Raw genomic sequence first — 12,523 nt, forward strand, 5'->3', positions numbered from 1 at the left:
AAAATACACTGAACCCACAGACATTGCCACCATCCTGGCAGACAGGTTCAGTGCAAACTTCCCCCCCCTTCCCTCCCAAAAGAGCAAATGTCTATCCCAACAAAGTGTAGCCTCCCTGACGTCACAGATGCACAAGTGAGAGCTGCCCTCTCCAAAGCAAAAAACACAGCATCAATGGGACCAGACGGTGTCCTGGGCTGCATCTTACACGAGCTCCAAGAAGAACTGAACCCTCAGATAAAGTCACTGTTCAATCTCAGCCTTACTACAGAATATGTACCCAAGGAATGGCGTACAGCAACAGTGATCCCACTCCACAAAGGTGGTGCCACAACGGACCCCGGAAACTATTGCCCTATAAGCCTGACTAGCCTGGTCTGCAAAGCTATGGAGCGTATCATCATGGAACTCATAAACAAAGACATTGGGAACCTCCAAACACTGGATCCTACCCAATTCGGCTTTGTTAAGGGCAGATCTTGCCTCTTGAACCTGGTCGACTTCTTTGAAACAGTCGCCAAGGCCATAGATGAAGGGAAGATAGTCCATACAGCCTACCTGAACCTCGCAAAAGCCTTCGACACAATACCCCACTCGGGCATCATAAATAAGCTCACCAGCTTAAATATCAACCCCTATGTCACAAGATGGGTTGCAAACTGGCTCAGGGATAGAACCCACATGGTCAGAACTGCAGGCGCCATGTCAGACTCTAAACCAGTTACAAGTGGCATCCCACAAGGCTCAGTCCTGGGACCTCTCTTGTTCGGTATATATTTCTCTGAGGTACAGGCTAACACGGGAGGACTATGGCTGGCCAAGTTTGCAGATGACTGCAAAGTGGGTGCCATAATTGACTCACTGACTGACACAAGCATCCTCCAAAAGGGTCTCACAGAGACGGATAGCTGGTGCCAGAGCCATGGCCTAAAGCTAAATGTTAAAAAGTGCATAGTCATCCCCTTTGGGAAAAACAAAGTGCCCACAAATTACCACATAGGTGGTAATCCATTAAGTACGGAAGAAGTAATTAGGGATTTGGGGACCCAAGTAGATAGCAATCTTTCCTTTGACAATCACGTTGCCAAAGTGGTTAGAAAGACCTTCTATATAGCCCACCTTATCACGAAAGGGTTCACATCTAGATCAAGAGAGGTCATTGTGCCCCTCTACTCATCCCTCATCAGGCCCATAATTGAATACAATGCCCCATTTGGGATGTACCTTACCTGACATCTGCAGCAACTGGAAAGACCCCAGAAGTACCTCACCAAGAGGATCAAGGGACTCAAACAGATGCCCTACGCAGTTAGGCTAAAGAAACTCCACCTCTACTCAGTTGCTTACTGCCTACTCAGAGGCGATCTGTGCCTGACGTATAAAGCCATGTCCAAACCAGAATGAATGGACATGCTCCACCTCAGGAAATCCAAATCCCTTAGAGCTACATGCTCCAGGGACTTAAACCTCAGCACAGAAATAAATAGGACATGCTGGAGGGACAGATTTATATCCCAGAGGCTCCCCTCACTCTGGAACAAAATCCTAATCCATGTTAAGCAGAGCCCCTCAATGACCCTCTTCAAGAGAAATCTTGACGAGTGGATGGGAGATTGTAGCTTTACCCCTGGGATCTCTTCTGTGTCCCTACTAGACAGAGGCACCGTAAACTAACCTTAAAAGGGCTATCTTCTGTGACCTACTATACAGAGGCACAGTCAACTAATCTAAAAGGGTGGTGAAAGCCAAACACACTCTGGCTAGGCTTATAAATGCCCTAGGGCAGCTAGCCTAGTATCAACCTATGAACCTATGAACCTATATGAATCCTGTTATTGAGTATTGTAATTGCCAATAGACATAAGTATCGTTTGCATAACATAACAGAACTGCTATGTAGAATGGAATACAGATCTGCCTAAAATATTGTACATTACACAGTTATTGGCACAATATCCCACAATGCACACCATATTTGCACAGTAAGCCCACCTTTGACATGTTCATCTTACTTATACACCCATACATATGTCGACTGTTACAATATAGACATATACCATCCCCTGTTATAGCACATACTTGTTGGACCAATCCTGACACTGACAGTGGCTGGAAGCAAATTGGTGAGTTGCAAGCCCATATCATCCCTTTTGGTGTATGCGGAGTTTGCCTTGTGACCTACAGCAGTACACACATAGAATACTACAAGCATTACTACTGCTCAACAATATATCGCTACAAGATAGATATTTCCACATTATGCATTGATTACACTGTAATTCTTACAGAACAGGTACTACATACACAGACATACTACATGTTATACATACCTTCTTAGTAATTGGAGGTGTTATTGACTAGTATAATACTTATTTTTGGTTCGTCTTTCAGTGTTTTGTACTGTCCTACAGGTAGATACAGATGGTTTGAATGTGTGACAAGGCAACCTTATATAGTTACAGATCAGTAACATGTGCTATCCCGATAACCAATTGGTGTTCCTAAGTAGCTAATTACATGCACATCAGCTGCGCTGCTACTGCCTTAGCCAATACCATGGCAAAAGTGGAGTATAATTGAGTACTCCACATGGGTGTTGTCCCTTTGCTTACTTCTGAGGAAGACAGCCTGGAAGTGTTGTTTGTAATAGGTTCATAGGTAGGTGCTAGGCTATCTGCCTGAAGGCATTTATAAGCCTAGCTAGAATGTGTTGGCTTTTACCACCCCCTTAGATTAGTTCCCTGTGCATCTGTCCAGTAGAGCAACTGAAGTGATCCCCGAGGTAAACTTTCTGTTTCCCATCCACTCGTCAAGGTTTCTTTTGAAGAGTGTTAGTGAGGAGCTCTGCCTAATGTAGATTGGGATCTTGTTCCAAGGCATGGGAAGTCTCTGGGACAGGAATCTATCCCTCCAGCATGTCCTATTTATTGTTGTGTTGAGGTTTAGATCCCTAGACCATGTGGTTTGAGGGGATAAGGTTTTCTTTAGGTGGAGCATGTCCATCAATTCTGGGTTGGACATATGACTTTGTATGTCAGGCAGAGATCACCTCTGAGTAGGCGGTATGCAACTGAGTACAGCTGTAGTTTCTTCAGTTGAGCTGCATAGGGCATCTGTTTGAGGCCAGTGATCCTCTTGGTGAGGTACTTCTGTGGTCTTTCCAGTTGTTGCAGGTGTCTTGTAAGATACATCCCAAATGGGACATTTTACTCTATGATGGGTTTGATGAGTGATGAGTAGAGGGGCACAAAGACCTCTTTTGATCTGTATGCTAACCCTTTGGTGATTAGGTAGGCCACATAGAAGGATTTTCTAACCACTTTAGCAATGTGATTATCAAAGGTGAGAATACTATCTACTTGGGTCCCCAGATCCCTTATTACATCTTCCGTATTTAGGGGACCACCACCTATGTGGTAGTTTGTGGGCACTTTGTTTTTTCCAAAGTGGATGACTATGCACTTTTTGCTTGAGGCCATGATTTTGACACCAGGTATCCGTCTCAGTGAGACCCTTTTGGAGGATGTCTGTGTCAGCCGGAGAGTCATTTATAGCCTCTAGTTTGCAGTCGTCTGTGAACTTGGTCAGCCATAGTCCTCCTGTGCTTGCCTGTACCTCTGAGAAGTATATGCCAAACAGGAGGGGTCCTAAGACTGAGCCCTGGGGAACACCACTTGTAACCGGTTTAGAGTCAGACCTAGCTCCTGCAACTCTCACCATGTGGGTTCTGTCCATGAGCCAGTTGGCAACCCATCTTGTGATGTAGGGGTTTATGCTCAGGTTGGTGAGCTTGTCTATAATACCAGAATGGGGAATGGTGTTGAAGGCCTTAGCAAGGTCTAGGTAGGCTGTGTGTACCACCTTTCCCTCGTCTATACCTTGGAAACCATCTCAAAGAAGTCCACCAGGTTTAGGAGGCATGATCTGCCCTTAACAAAGCTGAACTGTGTAGGGTCCAGTGTTTGGAGGTTCCCAATGTCTCTGTTAATGAGTTCCATGATGATGTGCTCCATAGCCTTGCAGACCAAGCTTGTCAGGCTTATAGGGTGATTGTTCCTGGTGTCTGTTATGGCTTCACCTTTGTGGAGTGGAATAACCATTGCTGTTTGCCACTCTATGGGTATGTAGCCTGTGGAGAGGCTGAGTTTGAACAGTGTGTTTAGGTAAGGGGTTAGTTCATCTTTGAGCTCATGTAGGACGCAGCCTGGAACACAATCCGGTCCCATTGATGCTGTATTTTTTGCTTTGGAGTGGGCTGTTTTAACCTAAGTGTCTGTGATTTCTGGGACTCTACATTCTTCTGATATGGTTATGGGCCCTTTTTGGGGTGGGGGGGTTAACTTTGCGCCTATCCTGTCTGCCAGGATGTTGGCAATATCAGTAGGTTCAGTGTATTTTGTGCCATTCTGCACTAACTCTGAGCAGATCTGAGCATTGCCACTTTGATTCTTGACATAGCTAAAGAATGCCTTGTGGTAATCTTTGGAGTCCTTGGTAATTTTTCTTTTCAAAGCTCGCCTTGGATGATTTTATGAGGGATCGTAGTTTCTTGCTGATACTGATCAAGGATGTCTTCCCTTCTTGGGATTTTGCTCTTTTCTGTATTAGTTTGCTCCTTCTATTGTATAGCTTGTTTATGGCAGGAGTACACCAGACTGGTTTCCTTTTCTTGGAAGAGTGAGTCTTGGTTTTACTTGGGATGGCATGATCCATGCATTCTTGTAGGTGCCTGTAGAATGCATTAGTAAAGGAGTTTGCAGCTTGGACAGCATTATCCTTCAGCATGGGGGCTTTGAAACTTTCCACCTCAGTCTTATTTATTCTATTGCAATCTATTGCAACAGCTGTAGGGAGGCTAACAATAACATATTGTGTGTAATTCCTAGAGGATTTGGTCTAAATGTGAGTACTGCAGTTATATGTCTGAACATTGCTACTTGTGCAAGGTTTGTCTGTACCTAATACTTCTGCATATGTTTCAGTCTGGCCAGGTTGTTTGACCAGCTCAAGGCAGCATAGCTATGCATATAATGTTAGGGGGTTTACAGTGTGCCTACCAGATGTATTTAGTTTGGTGTTACTGTGTATCATACTGTGCTAATAATCAGTACTCAGTAAAACTTCCTGGTGTGCGAACCTTTCAACACTCTGAAACGGGATTAGTTCATACAAACCCTGTTACATCAGCAGCTGTTCAATTGTATAATAGCAACTATTTCACATAGGGCCATGTTAGTGTGTCTGTGTACTGGTATGTTAAGGTTTCAGCAGATGTTGTACAGTAGTTGAATAATTGGTTATGGTATGACAGTATGTATTGATGTAATGATTTTGGATGTGGGGTAGATGGTGGGTGTACATAGCACATGCAGGTGTGTAGGAACCCCTTTTATACAACGTCTATATGTGTGTGGGTGATCTTTCCCTATGTGAACACCTTTCCCTTAGTGGACTAATACTAAGGTAATTGCAGGCTGATTCATTAATGCTTCCTGTATAGCCTGCAGGTACTTGTTAGTCCTTGAATCCTTTTGGCAATACATTGGAATGTAATAAAGTTTTGCAAAATCAAAGCTGTCTAATTCTGTCATGGATATTTGTAGTCACTGCAGTTGTGTTGGCGACTGTGTCCATAGAACATATTTGTAATAGTGTATTGGCATATACTCTTCATATGTTATGTTCAAGTTGTTAGGGGGAGGTGGAATATGTGATTGCTATGGTCCATATTACACTCAGATATGAACACTTTGGATGCTGTCTACACACGTGTGTATGTGTATATATATATATATATATATGTATATGTATATATATATATATATATATATATATATATATATATATATATATATATATATATATATGTGTGTGTGTGTGTGTGTGTGTGTGTGTGTGTGTGTGTGTGTGTGTGTGTGTGTGTGTGTGTGTGTGTGTGTGTGTATCTATATGTATATATATATGTATATATATATATATATATATATATATTATTGCATACATTTATCTGTACCTCCATAGATGTGCAGATGTTTTAACCTGTCTATATATGTACATATAAATGTAGATTTGTGTATATTGACTCTCTTTATATATATATATATATATATATATATATATATATATATATATATATATATATATATATATATATATATAATATGAGCATACACCTTTCATTGGGTACATGGCGGGTTGTCCTATTTCAGCACATTCCTCCCTTTTGTGTTTTAACCTGTCTGCATATATAACTCGGATAGGTGCATCCCAGGTAGCTTAGTGTTAGGTTACTCTGAGGATGGAGTACATGGTTGCGGGCTCTAATCCTGGAAGGTGTTATTATTTTACCTCTCAGAGTAGGCACTGGTAGGGAAAGTGTGAATAATGCACATTTAAGTGGCTGTAAGCAGGTTTGCCCATGGTCTGTGCGACCTTAAGCAAAGGTTAAACCTGTTAAGAGCTTCTCAGTTTACCATGTTTCAGCACAGCTTACCATCGCGCAAACCCATGGAAACCCGCTTACAACTACTTAAGAGTGCTTTAATCCACCTGCATCCAACAGCCCTTATTATGGCCCTCAAAATAACTTAACAGCCCTTGCAGGTCTTGACCCCGGGACCATGAACACCACAGTCACTGACTTTACCACTAAGGCATCTGAGATATGTACAAATGTTATGGTGTTTAGACTATACATTTTACTACAGGCATTCCTCACTACTGAAAACAAATGTGACAGTCAGTTGGTGTACATATGTATGATACATGTTATTGTTCATATGTTTGTGAAATTAGGTGTTGCAATGTGACATGACAGGGTGTATTATGAATGAGAAAGGTTCTTGTTTTGTGCCGTTTTTATATTGTCCCCATACTCCATGCATACCCCTCCAGTTCACTTATTGAACATCCCACCCAGGCCCTCCTTGATGCATGATTTCATTACCCATCATTCCTCCCCATCCCAATCTTCACATACACAACAACCATCCCTTCTATGGTGAATTAGGTTAATAGTTATAACACCAGAGCTGCATGTGTTTTTTGTACAATCCAATTCCTTTGGAGTGCTTCTGTGTCACGAAGTGTGTTCATAGATGTTTATATATATGGCTATTGATGTAACTGTTTAATATATATATATATATATATATATATATATATCTATATCTATATATATATATATATATATATATACTGACATATATAGATATATATATATATATATATATATATATATATATATATATATATATATATATATATATACATATTTCGTATTAATTTGTAACCAATAAATATGTAGACTGGAATGTGTTGGTTCACAAACTACAGTACGTTACAATGTACTGTACATATGTACACAAAGTGACTGTCCCATTTGAGATCATTACATGGAATGCATATGGTATAAGGTGTAGTCTCAAGGCTGTGAAACATGTGTACACCTCGGATGGCTTAGTGGTACCCATGACTATAGTGTGTGCATGGTCCAGGATTCAACACCTGTGATGCTTTACAAATGTTTTTTACTCCAGAATAAGGCTCATTTAAGCAGTTGTAAGCATGTTTAAAAGTGTTTGTGTGACATTATAGCAGCAGTTAAACACAGTTAAACAAACTTTGTAACGTATAACCTGTGCGTGCAAACACGGCCACATCCGCTAACTACTCAGGATATATACATGTCAGTGAAGTAACATCTCATTATGCATTTACATAACATTACATTCTCTGTTGACTGTACTCTCCAGCACACATGGGTTTATATGGGTGCTTTGAATGTTTATTATAAAGACAATTACTACATATATATGCAAGCTGTGATTAAGGTATACTTTTGAACATGATAAACATCCTTCCCTTTACTTGGATTGGGACCTTGAATGCACAGATACTATGCAGATGATGTAACCATTACACTGTTGACATTAACGTTGCTTCCACCTATTTCCTATTTAGATGATTTCTATGTGTAAACTAGGCTAAGCAAAGGGCGGAGGCCCCCAAACCCACTGAGCTTCACTTACTCTTGAAATAATAACATATAACAAATGTACTGTGAGACAATACATTACATTCCTAACTACATTAGGTTCATAGGTTCATAGGTTCATAGTTTGGTACTAGGCTATCGGCCCTAGGGCCTATGCAAGCCTAGCCATAACAATTCCCTGGATATTTCTTCCCACAATATTTACTTCTCTGGGCCCCTGTCTAGCAGGGCAACTGACATGATCCCCGGGGAGAATTTCCTATCTCCCATCCAATCATCAAGGTTCCTTTTGAAGATGGCCAATGAGGTGCTCTGCTTGACATGTATGGGCAGTCTATTCCAGAGTATGGGGAGTCTCTGGGTCAAGAACCTATCCCTCCAGCATGTTTTGTTCATTGTGATGACAAGGTTTAGATCCCTGGAGCATGTTTGGGATTTCTTTAAGTGGAGCATATCCAACAGCTCAGGGTTTGACATACCCTTGTATGTTAAGCAGAGATCGCCTCTGAGTAGACGATATGCCACAGAGTATAGCTGGAGTTTTTTAGATGGTCAGCATATGGCATCTGCTTTAGGCCTGTGATTCTTTAAGTGAGGTATTTCTGTGGCCTTTCCAGCTGTTGCAGATGTCTTGCGAGGTACATACCAAATGGGGCATTATACTCTATAATGGGTCTAATGAGGGATGAGTACAGTGGGACAATGACCTCCTTTTTTCTGGATGAAAAGCCCTTAGTGATGAGGTGTGCCACATAGAAGGATTTCCTGACTGTTGTGGCGATGTGGTTATCAAAAGTGAGACCACTGTCCACCTCTGCCCCTAAGTCTCTCATCACACTTTCAATGTTTAGTGTCCTGCCACCTATGTGGTAATTCATGGGTACATGTTTTTTTTTCCAAAGGGGATAACTATACATTTCTTGGCATTAAGCCTGAGCCCATGGCTCTGGCACCAGGCATCTGTTTCTGTAAGGCTCTTTTTTAGAATATCCACATCATTTGGGGATTCAATAATGGCTCCCAGTTTGCAGTCATCTGCAAACTTTGCTAGCCAGAGTCCCTTAGTGTTGGCCTGTACTTCAGAGAAGTAGATGCCAAACAAGAGTGGTCCCAGGATTGAACCCTGAGGTACTCCACTTGTCACTTGTCTGGAGCTGGATTTGGAGTCGGCTACTTTTACAGTCTGGGTTCTGTCAGTAAGCCAGTTGGCAACCCATCGAGTGACCTAGGGATTTATACCCAGCTTAGTAAGTTTATCTATGATTCCAGAGTGGAGGATGGTGCTGAAGGCCTTGGCGAGGTCCAGATAGGCTGTGTAGACCACCTTACCCTCGTCCACAGCTCTGAAGACTGATTCGAAGAAGTTAATCAGATTCAGGAGACAAGATCAGCCCTTCACAAACCCAAACTGGGTGGGGTCCAGTGTTTGAAGGTTGCCAATGTCTTTGCTTATAAGTTCCATGATAATGCGTTCCATGCCCTTGCAGATCAGGCTTGTCAGACTGATGGGACGGTAGTTCCCGGGATCCAAGGCAGATCCTCCCTTGTGGAGTGGAATAACTGTAGCTGTGCACCACTCAATGGGCACAAAGCCTGAGGTGAGGCTATGATTAAACATGACATTGGGTGCCAGTTCATTTTGTAGTTCATGTAGTACACAGCCTGGGATATCATCTGGTCCCATGGATGCTGTATTCTTAGCTTTGGAGTGATTATTGGAATTTGGCAATCTTTTGGTATTGAGATGGGCCCTTTAGGGGGTGAGAGGGGGGGTGAAGTTGGCACTAAATTGATCTTCCAGGATATTGGCAATATCCTTGGGATCAGTATATTTAATGCCATTCTGTTGTAACTCAGAGCAGATCTGAGCATTGCCATTTAGATTCTTGACATAACTATAGAATGCCTTGTGGTTGTCTTTGGAATCTTTGGCAATTTTATTTTTGTAACTAGCTTTTGAGGATTTTATGAAAGATCTCAGCTTCTTACTGAGGCTGGAGAGGGAGTTTTTGCATCCTGGGATTTTCCTCTTTTTTGCAACAGTTTCTTCCTTCTGTTGTATAGTTTGTTTATAGCAGGGGACCACCAGATTGGCTTCCTTTTTTTGGAGAAGAACATCTTGGTTCTATATGGGATGGCACGATTCATGCACAAGTGGATGTGCTCGTACAGTGCCTTAGTGTAGGATTCTGAAGTCGAACTTCCAGATCCCATCTGCGTATGGTTGTGAAGTTTGTCACTTCTGACTTCAGTAGCTTGAAGTTGGCTTTGGAGAAGTTTTTTAAGGAGGTTTCCTTACTGGGGGTGGGATGTGGATGTCAAGGGTGATTTGCTTATGGTCAGACCTGACCAATGAGGGGGTGACCACTGGTGTGGAACATCTATCTCCCATGTTGATAATGACCAGGTCTAGGATATTAGAGCCCCTGGTGGGACAATGAATTAGTTGATCCAGGGCGTTGGAATTTATGAAATCCAAGAACCGTTGGGAAAAGGAGTTGGTACCCGAGTAGTTTTCCCAATTAATGGCAGGGTAGTTGAAATCACCCAGTATTAGGGTGTTTGGTTGTATCTTAATATTTCCTAGTATGTTTAGAAAGGTGTAGTGAGAATCTTGGGGCATGGTGGGGGATCTGTAGCAAGCTGCAATTTGGATTGCAGTCTTACCTAGTGTTAGTTTCACCTGGAGAATTTCAGATGCATTGTGTTGAGCAACTAGCCTGGAGGTGTGAATATCCTTGGTGAATATGGACATTCCTCCATCTTTAGTGTTTCGGTCCTGGTTTTGTGGCCGAAAAGTGTGGTAAGAATTGTAGCCTGGTATTGCAGGAGTGCTCTCTGGAGCTTTGAACCAGGTCTCAGTTGCTGCACAGATATCGATGTTCTCCATTTTAGGAGTGCCTCGAGAGAGTGCATTTTGAGGTTTAGACTTCTAGCATTGAGTAGCATTACCTTCAGATTTTGCATGCTTGTATCTGTTACGGTGGTGGTTTTATCCTTTGAACCTTGCCTAAAAAGGCACTATAGGGGTGGCAAGAGCTTTAGCCAGTAACCTGAATCCCAGGGGTGACAGGTGCAGACCATCTCTGGCAAAGCATTGTGGTTTGTCGATCATGTCTTCCCAGGCAGACAAATACTGGATCCCCTTTGAATGACACCAGAAGCTTAGCCAATTGTTGAAGTCAATCATTTTGTCCTTATACTGTGGTATAATTCTGGGCGAAGGCAGGGTGCTACTCAGGACTAGGGACATACCTGCCTGGGTCATATGATCCAAGATCTCTTCCATGTCTCTTTTCATGTAGTCCAGGGAGGTACATCTCAAGTTATTCACTCCAGCATAGACAATGACAGAGTCGTATCTGTACTGGTTGTGGAGTGACTTGAGTGCATGCGTTATGTGGTGGATCCTGGTACCCGACAGGCAGCTGACTGTAATTTTCTCCTTGTTCAGCTGGGTGAATGGGACATCAGTGTGCCTGACTATATAGTCACCTATGACTAAAGTGTTGGGTACATTGTCTTGCTTTAGGGGCTGTTGTTGGGTGGCACACTGGTGTAGTGAGCTGTGTGTCACTTTGGTTGTGACTGGTGTTTGTTTGCATTTTGGTTTTGGAGGTCCTTGTTGCTTGGGCAGGTTTATGTTAAGGGCCTCCGCATATGTAGGTTTAGTTTTGCTATGTGTGGGTGTTGATGGTGTGGGTTTTGAAGGGCTATGAGTTACTTGAGGCATAGCCCCTCACTGACACACTTCAAGGGAAACCTTGTTGTGTGAATGGGTAACAGAATATACACCCCTGGGATCATGTGTCCCAGAACCATACAGCCAGGGGTGGGGAGCCTGTCCATTTTGATAACTGCGAGATCTATTGGGGAAAATGAATGGTGTTGAATTGTGACATTAACATGCCCTCTTTAGATCACTAAGTACCCCTATCGCCCTCCACAACCCCAGTCTTCAACAGCTTCCAGCAACTCTGCCTGGAATTGCTTCATTGGCTATGCTTGACAGAGGCTCAGCTACTTCATCAATGGTGCAGAGAAAGCCAACACACTGTAGCTATGCTTCTAATTGCCCTCGAGCAGATAGGTAGAAGGCTATCTGTGAACATCTAAAGTGCAGGCCATCACAGCCATAATATGTGAATAAACAGACTTTCAGATCACAATATACAGTGAGAAATCACCATGTAGTTAGGAAACATGCAGAACATTGATACTTAGTCACTCCAAAAGCCTATTGTGGAAGCTAGAAGACCTGTATACGTTTAAGGCTTTCTATTGTTTACCAGTAGGTTACCTACAGGAGAGATGAAAAACAAGCACAGATGGGAAACATGCATGCAATAATACCATACCAGCCTATGTGTCAGCCTTACACTTTGGAATACTGGCCAAGGCTATTGGCACCCCCATGGTGCCTTATTTAGGAGAGTCTCAAAGGTGAATGCAGTTCCGTAAACAGCACAATAGCAGACTCAATGAAGGTTATGTTACTCAACACCAGGGGTTGTGATCACAACATGC

Source organism: Protopterus annectens, chromosome 17.part0 (genome assembly GCF_019279795.1).
Source record: "Protopterus annectens isolate FY-2018-M chromosome 17.part0, PAN1.0, whole genome shotgun sequence".
Taxonomy (NCBI): domain Eukaryota; kingdom Metazoa; phylum Chordata; order Ceratodontiformes; family Protopteridae; genus Protopterus; species Protopterus annectens.